The 20,393-nt window shown below is 43.7% G+C and overlaps 1 protein-coding gene across 1 annotated transcript in view; it reads right to left on the bottom strand.

Moving 5' to 3' along the window:
- LOC122798273 (Y+L amino acid transporter 2-like) overlaps positions 1-20,393 on the bottom strand; it is a 1,371,252-nt gene that overhangs the window by 147,102 nt on the left and 1,203,757 nt on the right. The window lies entirely within an intron of this gene.

The following is a 20,393-nucleotide window of genomic DNA, read 5'->3' as shown; positions in this document are numbered from 1 at the left end:
GCACTAAATAGATATAATAATCAAGTTCTTCACTTCCAGTTCTACAAAGGAATAAAAAAAAGCAGAATACCATTACAATATAGCTGTGGATAGCCATTACTCATGTTAAAGCAAGGGGGAAACAGAAAGGAGCCTGAACCACTCTTGATAAAATAAAGCACAGCATCTGGACCATCTGTTTCTCAAAATGAAAACAATTTGATATTTAAAGGCTTGCCATCCACTTCAACCTTTTGGTCTCGGACTAATCTTGAAAGAGATCTAAATGGGATCTGACCTCAACCTCAGATCCTACATCTGCAAAAAAACCTAATTCTGATCTGACATCATCCACAGATCCTAAATGTAGAGAAAGATCTAAGCTGGATCTGACCTCACCCTCAGATCCAAAAAGAAGAGAGTAAAGTCATGGATCCAGCTTCCTTGGATCCAATAAAAACTACCAGATCAGACTATTTTTAACTGTTACAAGGCCCTTGGATCCAGGCCGTCTGACTCTGCCTCGGATCTGAAGATTGCTTTTCCTCTTTCTTTTTTTGCCTGGTAGTCCTGTTTTTTATTAACAAAAGGGGAAGAAATTTAAAAGACATTTTTCAATTCAAATTTACCCCAGGATTCACGAAGCTTGCACCAGGTGCAGGCGTAACGTTGGCGTTCCAACACTAAATATGGCTGGCAAGCGATCCAGGTATGAGCTGTTTCGACGTGCACTACCTGTGTATGCTACGCCAGCACAACTCCCGGCAACTGTATGCCAATTACCCCATTTGCAGCAGTGTAGCATGCAAATGAAGGTATTTGGTGATTCAGGAAGTAGTGCAGGCGTAGTGTAAGCATGCAGAAATGTAAACCGTAAAAAAATGGTTTACATTTTTGCAAACATAAAATCGGAGCCATGACAGCTGGCCAAACACATGTATTATATTGTTAATATATGCCAATGGCTAAATATATAGCCATTGGCATAAAAAAATGTACTAAATATAAAGATAACATTTAATTTTTTTTTCGCACTATCGCGAAGTTTAAGCATAGGGCAGCGACGCTTAAACGGGATTGCAAGGAAAATAGAAAAATATAGAATAAAAATGCAATGTAACACACATATTATGATTTCCCCATAACAGTCAATGGCAGGCACGTTACACCACACCATGGTGCAAGGGTTGCTAAGGGGCTGTGTCAGTGTTATGCACGGTATCTAGGAATTAGTAGGCAATCTCATGCAAATGAGAGGAGTTATAGTGAATCACAGATTCCCCGCTGGTGTAAGGATGCACCTCACAGCGTAGCATTATAACACTGAGGTGTGCCCATGAGATAAAGATGACATCAAGAGAGGGGTGTGTCACCTTTGCTGTAAGCACACTGGAGCATTGTTAACGCGGTTTGCACGTAGCTAAGCTAAGCAAAGCTGCAGGAAAGGGGTGTGTTGAACTGGCTTTAGCTTTGCTTAGCTGAAAGCACACAAGGTGACGGAGTTTGTATGTGAACGTAGATTAAAATGTGCTTAAACTCAGTAAATGGGTTTGCGCGGCGAGCACTGGAGCTGAAACAGGAAGGATATAGGAAAAAAATAAGGAAATGCTGCAGCAGGGAAACTGGACTACAAATTACTAATTAACACCTAGGAACCTACAGTGGGCCATTGGCAACAGCTAACAAGGCTGCAAGGAGGTACCTGCAGAAACAGGAATGGGGAGGTGCTGTACTGCAAAGAAAAAAGTAAAGTGTTACAGCAGAGTAAAGCAGAATTGCATTATATCGGCTACAAAACACATTTTGCAACACATGACTGGGTAGGGAAAGTACAAAACAAAAAAGCTGGCAGGTGGATGCATGCCTGACAATGGGAGGGGATCCAGGTTTAAACGGGAATTAAAGGGCAACAGATTAATCAAGGCAGGCAAGCATAACTCCACACTACAGAGGCTCCACACTTGCAGTACTCACTTTAAAACCCATAATTAAGATACCCTGCAGCTGGAATTGCTCATACACAGCCAATGACATCAGCAGTATCCATGGCACAATAGTATAAAGTGTGAAAGCACCTCACACACACTTGCCCAGGGCATTATCATGGATGTGTGTGCTGCCAGCCCTGGAAGCTATCACGACTCCCACATCTGGCATGCCCCGCAGCTGTATCAGGTATTTGCCAGGGGGGGCATCCCATATGGCCACCTCGTGGGGGATGCTGGCTATGCACTGGAACTGTGGATGATGACTCCCATCAGAAATGCACACACACACATGCACGAACGCCATAATGAGGCACACGCACAAACCAGAATCATCACAGAGCGTGCGTTTGGGATGCTTAAATCACGGTTCCGTTGCTTGGACATATCTGGTGGAGCCTTGCAGTACTCTCCAGGCACGTGTGCCCACATCTTCATAGTATGTGCCATGCTACACAATATGATCCTGTGGAAACAGCTGCAGCAGGGACAGAATGGTGAAGGCCCTCACAGCCCACCACCATTGCCAAGGGCCCCACAGGCACAGAGGTACTCCGACCACAAACACCATGAGCCAGCCCCAGTAGGCAGAAGGAGGCATGCCCAGTATGCCCATGCCTTGGCAAGGAGGGAACCAACAGCACACACACTGACAGTGTAGGCACCTAGGGACTGACCTTTCTCCACCTGCACACACACAAAACTACCTGAAAATTGTCATGTATAGGCAGTGTACTGTGTGCATCCAACATAGGCAGCCCTAAACTATTGCACACACAACTGCTATTGGCACAAGTTAAGACAACACCTGAGCAGTAAATTAAGCTATCAGCATGTGCTGATACTGTATGTATAGGTTCATAGGTAGGTACTTGGCTAACTCCCTGAGGGCATTCATAAGCCTAGCCAAAATGTGTCAGCTGTTGCCACCCCATTGATTAACTGTCCCTCTGTGAAGCAGAGCCAATGGCGGGATCCCTGGGGTGTATCTACTGTTCCCCATCCATTCTTCAAGGTTTCGTTTGAAGAGTGTTAGTGAGGGGCTCTGTATAATGTAATTAGGGATGTTGTTCCAAAGCATGGGGAGTTTCTGTGACAGGAATCTGTCCCTCCAGCATGTTGTAGTTATTGTTGTGGCAAGGTTTAGCTCACTACAGCATGTGGTTCACTGTGACATGGATTCCCATAGGTGGAGCATATCCATTAAGCCTGAGTTGGACATGGCTTTGTAGGCCAGCAGAGATCATCTCTGAGTAAATGAGATGCCACTGAGTAAAGCAGGAGTTTACTCAGTCTGGCTGCATAGGACATATGTTTGAGGCCAGTAATTCTCTTGGCGAGGTACTTCGTGGTCCTTCCAGCTGTTGGAAGCGTCTTCTGAGGTACAACCCAAATGGGTTATTATACTCTATGATGGGACTGATGAGTGACGAGTAAAGGGGCACTATAACCTCAGTATGTCTAGATGTGAACCCTTTAGTAATCAGATGGCCTACATAGAAGGATGTCCTAACTACCTTGGAGATATGATTGCCAAAGGAGAGATCACTATCTACCTTAGTCTCCAGATCCCCTATTACCTCGTCTGTATTAAGGTGGCTGCCACTTGTGTGTTAATATGTGGGTGTTTAGTTTTCCCCAAATGGAATGACCATGCATTTTGTGGCACTTAACTTGAGGACATGACTTTGACAGCCTGTGCCGGTCTCTGTGAGGCCATTTGAAGGATGTCTGTGTCAGCTGGACTGTCAATTATGGCTCCCAGTTTGCAGTCATTGCCAAACATGGTCTACCGTAGTCCACCTGTGTTTGCCTGTACCTCTGAGAAGTATATGCCAAACAGTATGGGTCCCAGGACTGAGTCCTGTGGGACACCAGTTGTGACTGGTTAAGAGTTGGACCTGGTGACTGCTAGTCTTATCATGTGGGTTCTGTGTGTAAGCCTGTTGGCAACCCATCCTGTGATGTATGGTTTTATGTACAGGCTGGTGAGTTTATCAATAATACCCGAGTGGGGAATGGTGTCAAAAGCCTTGGCGAGGTCCAGATAGTATGTGTGAACCCGTTCTCCCCTCATCTAACGCCTTGGTGACTGCCTGTAAGACATCAAAAAGGTTCAGTAGGCATGATCTACACTCAACCAAGCTGACCTGGGTTGGGTCAAGTGTTTGGAGGTTATCAATGTCTTTGTTAATGAGCGCCATGATGATGCGCTCCATAGCTTTGCAGACCAGGCTAGTCAGGCTTATGGGGTGGTAGTTACCATGGTCAGTTGCGTTTCCACCTTGGTGGAGTGGAATAACTGTTGCTATGCGCCATTGTATGGGCATGTAAAGTACAGTTTTGTACCTACCATAAATGTAGATGTTCGAGGATTCCCTTGCTGCAGTCCTGACAATTGGGTATAGTCCGCGTCCCAGTCGGCCCGAATACCAGAGTATAATCGCCGGGTCATGGCGTTTTAGACTGACGTCAGTACGTCAGGGTACTAATGCGCATGACCGACGTCATTTCCTCAGTCTTTTCTTGCCCCAGATGTCAGAAGACCCAAAAAGACAAGTCCCAAAAACAACCTGCACCAAAAAACATGTACAATATATACAGTAATATATACACAAAATATAAGCAAGTAAACTCACCTACACAACCACCCTGAAACACAGAGGGAAGGAGGGAGGTAATTGGACTGCAAGGGAATCCTCGAACATCTACATTTATGGTAGGTACAAAACTGTACTATGTTCTTCGCCTTCCTTGCTGCAGTCCTGACAATTGGGTAGAATCCCAAAGCAGAGGTAAGGAGGCTGGCAAATTATAAAGTAGCAGGAGCTGACAACATGTAAAACAGCTGTGGCAAAACCAGCTCTAGTCTTAGAGTATATAGGCAGGTGATAATGCCTAGAGAAAGTATGCACTGAACTCCAAGTAGCTGCCTCCAGAATATCCTTAGTTGCCACCCCCTTAGAAATGCTGTTGAAGTGGCAGTAGCCCTAGTGGAATGAGGCCTAATCCCAGCTGGAACCTCTTTGCCATGATGGGAATAACAAAATGCAATGCAAAAGCCAATCCACCTAGAAATAGTTTGTTTTGACACAGGCTTGCCCTGTGAACTTAAAGCAAAAGAAACAAGTAACTGCTGAGACTGCCTAAAATCTTTAGTCCTGCTCAAATAATAACGCAATTGCCTGTGTACATCTAAAGTGTGCAAAATCTTTTCCCCTTTATTTTGAGGATCTGCAAAAACGTAGGCAAATGAATAGTTTGGTTTAAAGCCACACTAGAAACCACCTTAGGCATAAAGGAAGGATTAGTACGTAATGATACCCTGTCCTTATGGAAAATCAAAAGGGCTCTACTGCCATAAGGGCCTGCAACTCAGACACCCTTCTTGCAGAAGTAATAGCCAACAGAAAAGCAGTCTTCCATGACAAATATTTCAATTCAGCAGTAGCTGCAGGCTCAAAAGGTTGTAGAGTAAGTTTTTCCAACACAAAATTGAGATCCCAAGCAGGAGTAGGAGCTCTACGTGGTCTTATATTCTTTGCCCTCTAAGAAACTGCTTGAACAAAGGATGAAAACAAAGGTGGGTCACAATCATAGTGAGCTGAAATTGCTGCAGCATGAATCTTTATGGAAGAGAAAGACAAACCTTTGTCCAATAATTCAGTAAGATATTGAAGAGCCACACTCAAATTAGGCTCTGAAATCTCCAAATTCTTTGCTGTACTCCAAAACAAAAATCTCTTCCATTTTTCTCGTACACTCTCCTAGTACTAGGCCTTCTAGCTTCCATAATCACATTTAAAACTTGTTGAGGAAGCTGAGACCTACCATGCTTCAACACAGAATATGCCAAGCTGTGAGATGAAGAGATGGAAGCTTGACATTGAGCAGATGACCGTCCTTCTGAGATAACAGATGAGGAATCAGAGGTAAAGGCCATGGAGGCTTCTTTACAAGACTCCTTAGAAGTGGGTACCAGTGTTGCCGAGGCCAATCTGGAGCTATCAAAATCATCCTTGGCCTGTCCTGTCTGACCTTTAGTAATACCTTTGGAAGAAGTGGTAGAGGTGGAAAAGCATAGCCATGAAGGTTTTTCCAACTGAAAGACAGAGCATCCACTTTCCATACTCTGTGATGAAACCCCTTTCTGCAATACTTTGGCAGCTGGTGGTTTAGTGGAGAAGCGAACAGATCTATGTCTGGAGTTCCCCATGACACTGTCAATTTCTGAAATACATGAAGATCCAGTTTCCACTGTGGGGATCCATGATTTGTCTGCTTAATACATCTGCTAGGAGTTCTGTGCTCCTGGCAGAAACCTTGCCTGAAGAGTCAGTTGCAGGCTTAGCAGTCTCCCATAGAATCATTGCTTGCCTGCATAGAGGATAAGAATGTGTTCCCCTTGCTTGTTGATGTACCACATGACAGTTGTGTTGTCTGTCAGAATCAACACCTGCCCTGGAAGAAGTAACTCCTTGAACGCCATCAATGCAAACTGGACTGCTAACATCTCCTTCATGTTGATATGTAGATGCTGTAGTCTGGCAGGCCACTTGTCTTGTATCCACTTTCCATTTAGATGAGCTCCCAAGCAGTGTCCGAGGCATCTGTCGTTAAAATCTGACTCGCCTCTGGCCGGGTCACAGAGAGTCCCTTGTTTAGGTGACATTCCTGAGCCCACCACAAGAATTCCTTTTGAAGGCAAGGTATTATTTGAATGACAGTGTCCAAATCTTGGCAGTGCTGTGTCCATACATTTTGAGATACCATTGCAGCTTCCTCATATGCAGTTTGGCATTGGGAAGCACCAGAATACAAGATGCCATGAACCCTAATGCTTGAAGGACTGTCCTTGCAGTCAGCACGGACTGATGAGATAGTTGATGGAAGTAAAGTGACAGACTCTCTTGTTTGTCCGGGTTAAAAGGCCATCTGGGCTGCTGTATTCAGTCTCACACCCAGAAAGCACATGTCTTGAGAGGGTACTAGACTGGACTTTATTTCGCTCACAGAATACCCTAGGCATCTTAGCACTGCTATGACATATTCCAGATGCTGTAGAAGGTGTTCCTTTTCTTGAGCCAGAATCAGGCAGTCGCCCAAGTAAGGATAAATTTGAATGCCTTGAAGCCTGAAGTAAGCTATCACTGGAGCCAGAACCTTTGTGAATACTCTGGCAGTAGATAAGCCAAAGGGCAATGCAGAGAACTGATAATGAAAATCTCCAGTTCAAACCGCAGATACTTTCTGCAACTTAGCCTTATGGGCACATGAAGGTAAGCTTCCTTGAGATCCAAAGTTACCATCCAGTGATCCTTGCCCAGCAGAGGTAACAGTTGCTGTAACGTCAACATCTTGAACTTGGGAATGTCCAGATAAGTGTTGAGGATAGATAAATCCAAAATTGGTCTCCACGTTCCCCTTCTTTGGTACTAGGAACAGGCGAGAATAAAATCAAGCCCCTTTCTGACACAGGGACTGGCTGAATAGCCCCTATCTGGAGTAACTGAGAAACTTGCTTGTGAGCCTCTTTTCTTTGTGGAGGAGGAACATCGGGCATGCCTTTGAAACGGGCATTGTGTGGAAATAAAATCTGTACCGTGATGAATGATATCCAGCACCCATCTGTCTTGAGTGATTAAATCCCAATTTTCTTTGAAAAGAGACAATCTTCCTCCCAAAGGAGCTGCCAGACGAGAGTCCACTGGCAGCTGAAAAGGCAGGTCATTGGTTCTGCTTACGAAAGGACTGACCCCTGCCCTCACCAGAAGTCTGAGCAGGTGAACTGTCTGATCTAGGCCTAAACGAACCTTGAGCCCTGCCCCTACCACGTCTAGACCTACCCCTAGACTGGGAACCATAAGCAGGATATGTCCACCCCTTAGCAGGCCAATTTCTACTAAACTTCTGAGGCTGCACCTGCAAAAAATCTTTAACAGTCTGCATAGACTTAGCTTTGTCCTCCATTTTCTTTAAAACTGCTTCCACAGGCGGTCCAAACAACACATCAGACTGTAAAGGAGCATCCAAAATCCTGGTCTTAACATGCTCAGCTAAATTCTGATCCTTCAACCATGCATGTCTGCGAAGAACAGAACTAGTAGCAGCCACCCTCGAGGAGGCCTGAACAGCATCAAAACCACACTGCAAAGAATGCTTACCCACTTGTTCAGACACATGAACCAAATCCAGCAATTCTTTACACTCAATACCTTCCCAAAGCATCCACCTTAGATTTCAATTGTGAAAGGAGATAATTCTGATATTTCAGCATATGAAATTGACAATTCAACGCCTCATGGCTAGAGTGGAAGAAGTATACTTTCTTACCCCACCTATCCAAAGCCCTTGCCTCTTTATCAGAGGGTACAGGATTTTTAACCACAGAAGCTTTAACACCTTTAGGCCCCTGAGAAACAGTTTCTGGGTCCGCCCTGGGACCCTTAAACAAATACTTATGAGCTTCGGGCACCCTATAATACCTATCAGGCTTAACAGGAGCAGGAGGCAAGGAATCAGGGTTCAGAGAAGCCTCTGCAAAACATCCTCCACCACATTCAACACAGGAGGAATAGCTAAGGCCTATGCTGGGGCAAAACAAGAATTCCCTAGCCTTTTCTGGAGTCAGAGTAATCTTGGCCTTCCCATTTAAAGTGCTCCCTCATGGAGTGAAGAGTCTCTGAAAAATCCTCAGGAGGAGAAGCTGAAGGAGTGGAATCATCCACATCAGAATCAGAATAAGTAGGAAACTCTTGCAAGTCTTCCACAGAAGACTCTGAAGCCTGTGAACACTGTTCAAAACTATCAAACTCCTGTTCCACCCTAGGCCTCTTATCAGGTGGGGGCATAGAACCTCTAATCAGAGTAATCAAATCTTCTGCCATTTTAAGCATATGTTTCTTAGGCACAGAGCCAAATGCTAGGAGAAGCCCCTACAGAAGCTGAACTTGGCCTTCCTAAAAGAAGCTTTGGCAACAGAAGGAGAGGCTAACTACCTTGGGAAGAGAGGGAAGAACAGTTACCTGAGAAGCCCTCAGCCTGGCCTACCTCCTGAGAGGGCACATCCTGTAACAGTAAAGTATCTGCCTGAGACTCCATAGAGACTCCTGGCAAACCTCTGGCTCCCCTGAGCCTTCTAAAGGACCGACGTCCGGGACTGCCGGTTCCTCACCCCTAGACTTCACTGTTTTGTCCTTGCTTCTTAGATGAAGCAGGCGCCGGAGCATCCGGCGGCATAGTGTAATTGCAACGCTTCCCAAACACTAACCTAGCACAATCAAGCCTCCTCTTAATAGCGCTTGTTAAATCTAGCACAAGAGCGCAACCAACAACGCCGTGCTCAGGCCCTAAACAAGGTATACACAATGTATGATAATCCCTATGCATCTGCTTCCCACAAGAAATACAGTTATTCACTTTTTCTGACATCCGTTAAATACTGAGGCAAGAAAAACCAAAATGTTCTCAACGGGTTACTTAGCCAACTCTGTATTCGGTCTGAAACTCCGTTCGAAAATCTCAGAACGCCAACCTGCACTCAAAATTGCTTCTGCATCGGACCATGCGGCAAAAGACTGAGGAAATGACGCCGGTCATGCGCGTACCCTGACGCGTACTGCCAGTCTAAGGCGCCATGACCGACGTCAGCCTTATACTCTGGTATTCGGGCCGACTGGGACGCGGACTATACCCAATTGTCAGGACTGCAGCAAGGGAAGACGAAGAACATCCTGTGTAGAGGCTGAGGTTGAAAAGCTTAATTAGGTGGGCGGTTAGTTCGTCTTGTAGTGTTTGCAAGACACAGTCTGGGACACCATCTGCCTCCACTGATGCTGTGTTTTGCCTTTTGAGAGGGCTATTTCCACCTGTGTCTCTCTGATGTCTGGGATACTGTACTTTTCGGGTATTGCTGTGGGCTCTTTAGGGGGTGAAGTCTGCACTGAATGTATCTGCATGGATGTTGGTGATATCAGTAAGTTCAGTATATTTTGTGCTATACTGCACCAGCACAGCACAAATCTGTGAGTTACCACTTAGATCCTTAACATAGCCAAAGAAGGCTTTGTGGTTATCTTTTGAATCCTTGGCTATTTTCCTGTTTAAGTTAGCCTTGGATGATTTCATGAGGGACCTAAGTTTCTTACTAATACTGGTCACGGATGTCTGTCCTCCTTGGGATTTGCTGTTTTTCTGGACTACTGTCCTACTTTTGTTGTATAGCCTGTTTACTGCAAGGGCCCTCCAGACCGGTGTCCTTGTCTTGGAGGAGCGAATCTTAGTTTACCAGTGATGGCACGATCCATACATCCTTGTAGGTGCTTACAGAGTGCATTTGTAAATCTTTCTGTATCTTGAGCAGTGTTTTCCCTTGGCGTGGGGGCTGTGAAACCTCCCACCTCTGTCTTTAGTAGTGTGACGTTAGCTGTAGGAAAGGTTTTCACTGTGGTTTCCTTGGATGGGGGAGATAGTTGGATGTGGAAATCATCAGTGAATAGTTCATGGTCAGATCTAACCAGTGACAGGTTTACCTCTGCTGTGGTGCACCTGTCGCCCATGCTGGTGATTACCACTTCTAGTATGTTTCCACCTCTGGATGGGGAGTTTACCATCTGATGCAGGGTATTTGAGGTGATAAATTCCAGGAAGCGCTGGGCCTAGAAGTGAGTACTCGAATACGTTTTCCAGATAATGGCAGGGTAGTTGAAATCAACCAATACCAGGGTGTTTGGTAGGACTGTCATGTTTTCCACTGTCTCCAGGTAGGTGGAGTGGTGGTCCTGGGTCATGGAGGGTGATCTATAGCAGGCCACAGTTTGCATTGCAGTTGTGGCTGATGTTAGCTGCACATGGATGATCTCAGCGGTATCATGCTGCCCCACTAACCTGGAGGTGCAGGTATCCCTGAAGAATATGAATGCACCCCCTCAATGTCTGTGTCAGTCCATGTTCTGTGGCCGAATTGTGTGGTATGGGTTGTAGTCCGGTAGTGCTGGTGTGCTCTCAGGAACCTTAAAACAGGTTTCAGTTACTACACAGATGTTGACGTCCATACTGAGGAGTGCTGTGAGTGCGTGCATTTTGTGATTACAACTCCTGGCGTTGAGTAGCATAATCGTCATTGATTTTTCTATTGTGCTGTTTATGGAGGTGGGATTCACCTTTGAGCCTTGCCTAAAAAAGGCACCATGGGGGCACCAAGAGCCTTGGCCAGTATTTGAAAGCCTAAGGCTGACAGATGCAAGCCGGTATGGTACTGTTGCATGCATGTTTCCCATCTGTGCTTGTTTCTCATCTTTCCTGTAGGTAAACTACTGGTAAGCAATAGAAAGCCTTAAACTGATACAAGTCTTCTAGCTTCCAAGATAGACTTCTGGAGTGATTAAGTATCAGTGTTCTGTATTATCTTGCTGTACTTAACTGTTTTCTGACTACATGGTGATTTCTCACTGTATATTGTGATCAGAAAGCTCTGTTAATTCACATATTTCTGTGATGGCCTGCACTTTAGAGGTTTCACAGATAGGTAGTAGGCTATCTGCCCAAGGGCATTTAGAAGCATAGCTACAGTGTGTTAACTTTCTCTGAACCACTGATGAAGTAACTGAGCCTCTGTCAAGTATAGCCAATGAAGTGATTCCAGGCAGAGTTGCCGGAAGCTGTTGAAGACTGGGGTGGCGGAGGGTGATAGGGCACTTAGTGATCTAAAAAGGGCATGTTAATGTGAAAATTCAACACCATTCAATTTCCCCAACAGGTCTTACAGCTATAAAACTGGAGGAGCTCCCCCTCCCCCTGGCTGTATGGTTCTGGGATCATGGTTCTGGGACACATGATCCCAGGGGTGTATATTCTGTTACCCATTCACACATTAAGGTTTCTCGAAGTGTGTCAGTGAGGGGCTATGCCTAATGTAATTAGGAATTTAATTTATAGTCTCTCATTTCATTTATGTTTTTATTTCAAGAGTAAGTGAAGCTCAGTGGGTTTCCGTGCCTCTGCCCTTTGCTTAGCCTAGCTTACACATAGAAATCTAAATAGGAAATAGGCAGAAGCAACGTTAATGTCAATTCTGTAATGGTTACAGCATTTGCATAGTATCTGTGCATTTGTGGTTTAAATCCCAATAAAGTCAGAGATGTTTATCATGTTGAAAAGTATACCTTAACCACAGCTTGCATATTTAGGAAGTAATCTTCAGTATAATAAACATTTGAGACACCCATATAAACCCATGTGTGCCGGACAGTAAAGTCAACAGAGATTGTAATGTTATGTAAACACATAGTGAGATGTTACTACAATGAAATATATATATCCTGAGTAGTTAGCAGATGTGACTGTGTTTGCGGGCACAGGTTACACATTTTTAAATTTCGTTTAACTGCTGCTTTAATGTCGCACAAACACTTTTAAACATGCTTACAACTGCTTAAAAGAGCATTATTCTGGAGTAAAAAAAAACATTTTTAAAGCATCGCAGGTCTTGACCCTGGGCCATGCACACCACAGTCATGGGACTTACCACTAAGCCATCTGAGCTGTATACATGTTTCATGGTTTTTAGACTACACCTTTTACTATAGGCATTCCACAGTACTTACCACAAATGGGACAGTCACTTTGTGTACATATGTACAGTACATTGTAATGTACTGTAGTTTGGAAATCAACATATACATATGTATAACTGTTAAAAATTAATACTAAAGATATATATATATATATATATATATATATATATATATATATATATATATATATATATATATATATATATATATATACACACACACAGTTACATCTATAGCCATATATATAAACATCTATGAACACACTTTGTGACACAGAAGCAATCCAAAGGAATTGAAGTGTACACAAAACACATGCAGCTCTAGTATTATAACTATCAATATTAACTTAATTCACAATAGAAGGGATGGTTGTTGTGTATGTGGAGTTTGGGGTGGGGGAGGAATGATGGGTAATGAAATTATATATCAAGGAGAGCCAGGGTTGGATGTCCAATAAGTGAACTGGAGGTGCATACATGGAGTATGGAGACAATAAAAAAAGACAAAAAACAAGAATCATTCCCATCCCTAATACACCCTGTCAGGTCACATTGAAACAATTCCACAAACATATGAACATTAACATGTATCATATATATGTGTGCCAACTGACTGTCACATTTGTTTTCAGTAGTGAGGAATGCCCATAGTAAAGTGTATATTCTAAAAACCATAACATTTGTACATATCTCAAATGCCTTAAGTGGTAAAGTCAGTGACTGTGGTGTTCATGGACCCAGGTTCAAGACCTGCATGGGCTGTTAATTTATTTTGAAGGCCAGAATAAGGGCTGTTGGATGCAGGTTGATTAAGGCACTTTTAAGCAGTTGTAAGTGGTTCTGCGTGGGTTTGCACGATGGTAAGCAGCGCTTAAACATTGTTAAACGGATAAGCACTTCACAGGTGTAACCGTTGCTTACCGTCATGCAGACCACGGGCAAACTTGCTTACAACTGCTTAAATGTGCGTTAATCACACTTTCCCTACCAGTGCCTGCTCTGAGGTAAAATAATAACCACTTCCAGGATTAGAACCCGCAACTATGTACACCATCCTCAGAGTAACCTACCTGAGATGTACCTAAGCCAGTTGTGTATTCAGAAAGGTTAAAACACAAAAGGGAAGATTGTGTGGAAATAGGGCAAACCGCCATGCACCCAATGAAAAGTGTATGCTATATAGATATATATATTGTATACATATACAGATGTACATTTATATATATATATATATATATATATATATATATATATATATATATATATATATATATAGAGAGAGAGAGAGAGAGAGAGAGAGAGACACATGTCAATATATAGAGCTATACATATATGTAGATATACAGATTGGTTAAACACATCTACGGAGGTACATATAAAGGTATGCAATAATATATATTATATATTTTATATATATATATATATATATATATATACATACACACACACACACACACACACACACACACACACACACACACATACATGTATGTATACAGCATCTGAAGTGTTCAAATCTGACTATAAAATGGACCATAGCAATCACACATTCTGCTACCCCCAAACAACATGAACATAACATATGAAGAGTATATGCCAGTACGCTATTACAAATATGTTCTATGGACATGAGCCAAATAGGATTAGTCACCAACACAACTACAAATATCCATGACAGAAATACACAGACATCTTTCATTTAGCAAAACTTTATTACATTCCGATGTTTTGCCAAAAGGATTCAAGGACTAATATTACCTGCATGCTATACAGGAAGCATTTAACAGTGTCTTAATGAATCAGCCTGCAATTACCATAGTATTAGTCTACTAAGGGATAGGTGTTCACATAGGGAAAGAACCCCCACACACATAGAGAATATGTATAAAAGCAGTTCCTACACACCTGCAACTGTTATGAACACCCACCAACATCTCCCACACATCCAAACTAATTACAACAATACATACTGTCATACCATAACCAATTATTCACCCACTGTACTACATCTGCTGAAACCTTGACATACCTGGACAGAGCCACACTAACATGGCCCTATGTGAAATAGTTGATGTTATACAATGGAACAGTTGCTGATGTTACAGGGTTTGTTAGAACAAATCCTGTTTCAGAGGGTTGAAGAGTAATTACACTAGGAAGTGTTACCAATTACTGATTATCAGCACAGTATGATAAAAGGAGGGGGAGTATCAATATTCGTCAAAGATACCCACACCTCCAGGTTGGTGGCACAGCACGAAGCATCAGAGACTATCCATGTGCAACTAACAGTGGGTACAACTGCCTTCCAGTTTATAGCCTGCTACAGACCACCCTCCCAAACCCAGGAACCCCACTCGGCCTTCCTGAGAACAATGGAAAATATGAAGGTCTCTCCAAACACCATTATACTGGGCGGCTTCAACTACCCAAACATAGACTGGGAGCATTACTCTAGCTCCAACATCCTAGCCCAAAGGTTCCTGGAATTTATAAACTCAAATGCTATGGAACAACTTGTTACCACTCCCACAAGAGGGGAAAACATACTGGACCTGATCATCACCAACATGGGGACTCTATGCGCCAGACCAGAAGTGTATCCCTCATTGGCAAGATCAGACCATAAACTAATCTCACTGGATATTCACATCCCGACTCCACCCCCTGCCCTGAAAACCACAGTGAAAAACTTCTCTAATGCAAATTCCACACTCCTCAAAACCTAGGTGGAATCCTTCAAAGCCCCCGGGCCTGTGGAAAATACGGCCCAGACTGCAGAATCCTTTATAAACGCATTCTATGAACACCTTCAGGAATGCATGGATCATGCAATCCCAAATAAAACCAAGTCCCAATCCTCCAAAGGCAGACGTCCTGTCTGGTGGACCCCAGCCATAAACAAACTATACAATAGAAGGAGGAAGCTACTACATGATCGAGCAAAATCCCAAAAAGGGAAGGCGTCTCTGATCAGTATTAGCAAAAACTACAGGCACTCATAAAATCGTCTAAGGCCAGCTTCGAGAGAAAAATTGCACAGGACACTAAGGATAATCACAAGGCTTTCTTTAGTTATATTAGGAACCTGGGTGGGAATTCCCAGATATGCTCAGAATTAGTCCAAAATGACAAAAAATACACCAAACCCACAGACATTGCCAACATCCTAGCTGACAGGTTCAGCGCAAACTTCTCCCCACCAAAAGGGCAAATATCTATCCCAGCAGAGTGCTGCCCCCCTGACATCTCAGATGCTCAGGTAACAGCTGCCTTCTCCAAAGCAAAAAACACAGCATCAATGGGACCAGATGGTGTCCCGGGCTGCGTCCTACATGAACTCCAAGAAGTGCTAAACCCAAACATAAAACTACTGTTCAATCTCAGCCTTACTACAGGATATGTACCCAAAGAGTGGCGTACAGCAACAGTGGTCCCTCTCCACAAAGGTGGTGCCTCAACGGATCCTGGAAACTATCGACCCATAAGCCTGACTAGCTTGGTCTGCAAAGTTATGGAAAGGATCATCATGGACCTCATAAATAAAGATACTGGGGACCTACAGAAACTGGATCCTACACAGTTTGGCTTTGTTAAGGGCAGATCCTGCCTCTTAAACCTGGTTGATTTCTTTGAAACAGTCACTAAGGCCATTGGCGAGGGGAAGGTGGGTCCACACAGCCTACCTGGACCTCGCAAAAGCCTACGATACAATACCCCATTCGGGCATTATAGATAAGCTCACCAGCTTAAATATAAACCCCTATGTCACTAGATGGGTTGCAAACTGGCTCAAGGACAGAACCCACATGGTTAGAATTGCTGGAGCCATGTCAGACTCCAAACCAGTTACAAGTGGCGTCCCACAAGGCTCAGTCCTGGGACCTCTCTTGTTCGGTATATATTTCTCGGAGGTACAGGCCAACACGGAAGGACTGTGGCTGACCAAGTTTGCAGATGACAGCAAAGTGGGCGCCATAATCGACACTCCAGCCGACACAAGCATCCTCCAAAAGGGCCTCATAGAAAGAGACAACTGGTGCCAGAGCCATGGCCTCAAGCTAAACGCCAAAAAGTGTATAGTCATCCCTTTGGCAAAACAGTGCCCACAAATTACCACATAGGTGGTAATCCATTAAGTACAGAAGAAGTAATTAGGGACCTGGGGACCCAAGTTGATAGCAATCTCTCATTTGACAACCACGTGGCCAAAGTGGTTAGAAAAACATTTTATATAGCCCACCTAATCATGAAGGGATTCACATCTAGATCAGGGGAGGTCATCATGCCTCTTTACTCATCCCTCATCAGGCCCATAATTGAGTACAATGCCCCTTTGGATGTACTTACCAGACACCTGCAGCAACTGGAAAGACCCCAAACGTACCTCACCAAGAGGATCAAAGGGCTCAAACAGATGCCATATGCTGCCCGGTTAAAGAAACTCCAGCTCTACTCAGTGGCAAACCGTCTGCTCACAGGCGATCTGTGCCTGACGTATAAAGCCATGTCCAACCCGGAATTAATGGACATGCTGCACCTCAGAAAATCCAAATCCCATCGAGCTACGCGCTCGAGAGACTTGAACCTCAGCACTGAAATAAATAGGACATGCTGGAGGGACAGATTCATAACCCAGAGGCTCCCTTCACTCTGGAATAAAATCCCAGTCCAGGTTAGGCAGAGTCCCTCATTGACTCTCTTCAAGAGGAATCTTGATGAGTGGATGGGCGATCGTAGGTTTACCCCGGGTATCACTTCTGTGTCACTGTTAGACAGAGGCACAGTATACTAACCTCGAAAAAGGGCATAGCAAAATTATTTTAAAATGGGTGGCGAAAGCCAAGCAACACTCTGGCTAGGCTTATAAATGCCCTAGGGCAGATAGCCTAGTATGAACCTATGAACATTTACACCAAACTAAAGATGTCTGGTGAGCACACTGTAAACCCCCTAACATTATATGTATAGCCATGCAGTCTTGAGCTGGTCAAACATTCTGGCCAGACTGAACCATATGCTTAAGTATTGGGTACAGACAAACCCTGCACAAGTAGCAATGTTCAGAAATATAACAGCAGTACTCACATTTAGACCAAATCTTCAAGACATTACACACAATATATTTGTGTTTGTCTCCATACAGCTGTTGCAATAGATTTCAGACAACACTTCCAAGCTGTCTTCCTCACAAGTAAGGCAAAGGGACAACGCCCAAGTGGAGTACTCATTATACTCCACTATTGCCATGGTATTAGCTGATGGAGTAGCTGCACAGCTGATATGCATGTAATTAACTACTTTGGAACACCAATTGGTGATCAGGATAGCACGTTACTGATCTCTAACTATAAAAGGATGGCTTGTCAAACATTCAAACCATCTGTATATACCTGCAGAACAGTACAAAATACCCAACAGAAGATTGAAACACAAACCGAAAAAGATTAAAATACCAGTCTGTCTGTGTATGCAGTACCTGTTCTGTAATAATTACAGTGTAATCAATGCATATAGTGGAAATAGCTATCTTGTAGTGATGTATTATTGAGCAGTAGTAATGCTGCCTGTAGTATTGTGTGTATGTACTGCTGTAGGTCACAAGGCAAACTCCTCATACACCACAAGGGATGATATATATGGGCTTGGAATTCACCAATTCTTTTCCAGCCACTGTCAGTTTCAGGGTTGGTCCAGCAAGTATGTGCTATAACAGGGGATAGTATATGATGATATATTGTAACAGTAGACATATGTATGGATGTATTAGAGAGTTGAACATGTCAAAGGTGGGCTTACTTTGCAAATATGATTTGCATTGTGAGATATTGTGCCAATAACTGTGTAATGTACAATATTGTAGGCAGATCTGTATTCCATTTTACATAGCATTTATGTTATGTTATGCAAACATTAGCTATGTCTATTGGCAATTACAATACTCAATAACAGGATACATATGAATTGTGTTCATCTGACAGTTTAGCAGCATGACAGCAAAGACAATTGGAAGAGCTATGTAACTATCCATGCACATAAAACATGTAATATCCACCTCTCTAGTATCGTTTGCAAGCAATAACAGCTGTGCATGTGTACATGTTATGCAAATGTGTAGTGACCCTTGTTACAGGGCTGGGACAAATGGCTATGTGCACACCTACACAGAGTGGGTATTGAGAGTAGAGACACACTGGTTGAACTTTCAGGTTTGTGTAGCCTAACCTCTCATTGCCAACCCAACAGCTGCTTGCACATACTGTATGTAAGGTAGTGCACAGTACTGGCAATGAAACAAGTTGCATATCATCTTTAACGTCAGTGTAACATCTGCAGTAGGCGTGTAAGATGTAGGAGACTGCTGCCCATAGGTGATGGCTTACACTATCTGATTATATCCTGATCGTGTTGATAGTGGCAGCAGAGTCTATTGATACTCGACTCTGTTTGGGGAGTGGGTGTCCGTGCCCAACAGAGCTCATGGTTCTGGAGGATATGTGAGTATATACCCAGAAAAGGATACAGACCTGTTGACACTTGCATCATCTGTAATCAACTACAATCAACTATCAGGATGTGATGTGCTCCTCAGATGAGGATTGCTGCTAAAGTTAGCTACCATGTTTCTGTAATAGTCAGTGTTGTCACGTCCATAACACAAATATTTACTTGTCAGCATCACCGTCTAAAACCTCTTCATAAGCAATAAGTAAACTAAATACAGTACTTGGAGTACTGAATTCTCATACAGGCATGTCCAATAGTCAGCTACTGGTGTTTACTAATGTCAGCTGTGTGTATGTGGTCATCCTGGGGGAATGTAATCTCTATGCCATGTACACTGCCAAATAACACCACACCCCACACACTGTCTGGGATGCAGCTACAGAGGTAAGCTGGAAGACAGTCCAGTCTACAGCCATGACTGGACTAGACAGTCATGAGGCGTAGGTTAACACATGCATCTCATCACCACACTCAACACATACCCTTACCAGAACACAGTAAGGACACCCACACATACCACCAAAACTTACACACATTCACAGAGGCTTCTAAGTATCTGGCCAAGCAAGAGACCTCCCAAGCTGGAATAGACCGACAACAAAATACACAAACTGTATGACATAGTTTGCCAAATTGTGCCACTCCTCAGAACACGTGGCCAGAAACATGCCCAACAGTACTCATTTGTGAATGCAAACTCTAACACTATGTTACACACCAAGCTATACGAGGGCAAACATACTGTCAGCTGCCTGTCTGCCATGATTAGCCACATACCCATACACTCAGACCACCTTTTGAACTATACACATGGCTCTGGCATAATCCATGTTGTTGTGCAGGACCTGTGATGCAGTAGCCTGGACTGCATGGAAACACGCATGTAGGAACTGTCAGGTCTTGTAGCCCATGCAGGTATGTCCCAAGGCCTGGGTAGCATTCTGTCATTGGCCAGAATGATACTGCAGTACAGGGACAAAAGGATTGTATTACACAATTGTCTAATGTACTGGTGTAATTCAAAGGGTATCCAGTATCTCTATGCCTGGGATAACATGGTTGACAGACCATGATGCTTTGCCAAAAAGGACCTGCACGTGTCACCCCTGGGAATCTGAATACTGGCTAGGGCTCATGCTTCCCCTACAGTGCCTTCATCATGCAAGGTTCAAGTGAAAGTCCACTGCTGTAACCGGGACAGCCAAGCAATAAACTGCGGGCCTCGCTACTCAATGATACATTTCTGAAACTCAATATGGACTCACTTACGTCAATCCTTAACATGGAGAACATATCTGTGCAGTGACTGAGATATGGTTCAGTGCTCTGGAGAGCACCCCTGCATAACC

The sequence above is a fragment of the Protopterus annectens genome, chromosome 3.part1 (assembly GCF_019279795.1).
Source record: "Protopterus annectens isolate FY-2018-M chromosome 3.part1, PAN1.0, whole genome shotgun sequence".
In the NCBI taxonomy this organism is placed as follows: domain Eukaryota; kingdom Metazoa; phylum Chordata; order Ceratodontiformes; family Protopteridae; genus Protopterus; species Protopterus annectens.
This window is presented reverse-complemented; position numbering and strand designations above follow the sequence as displayed.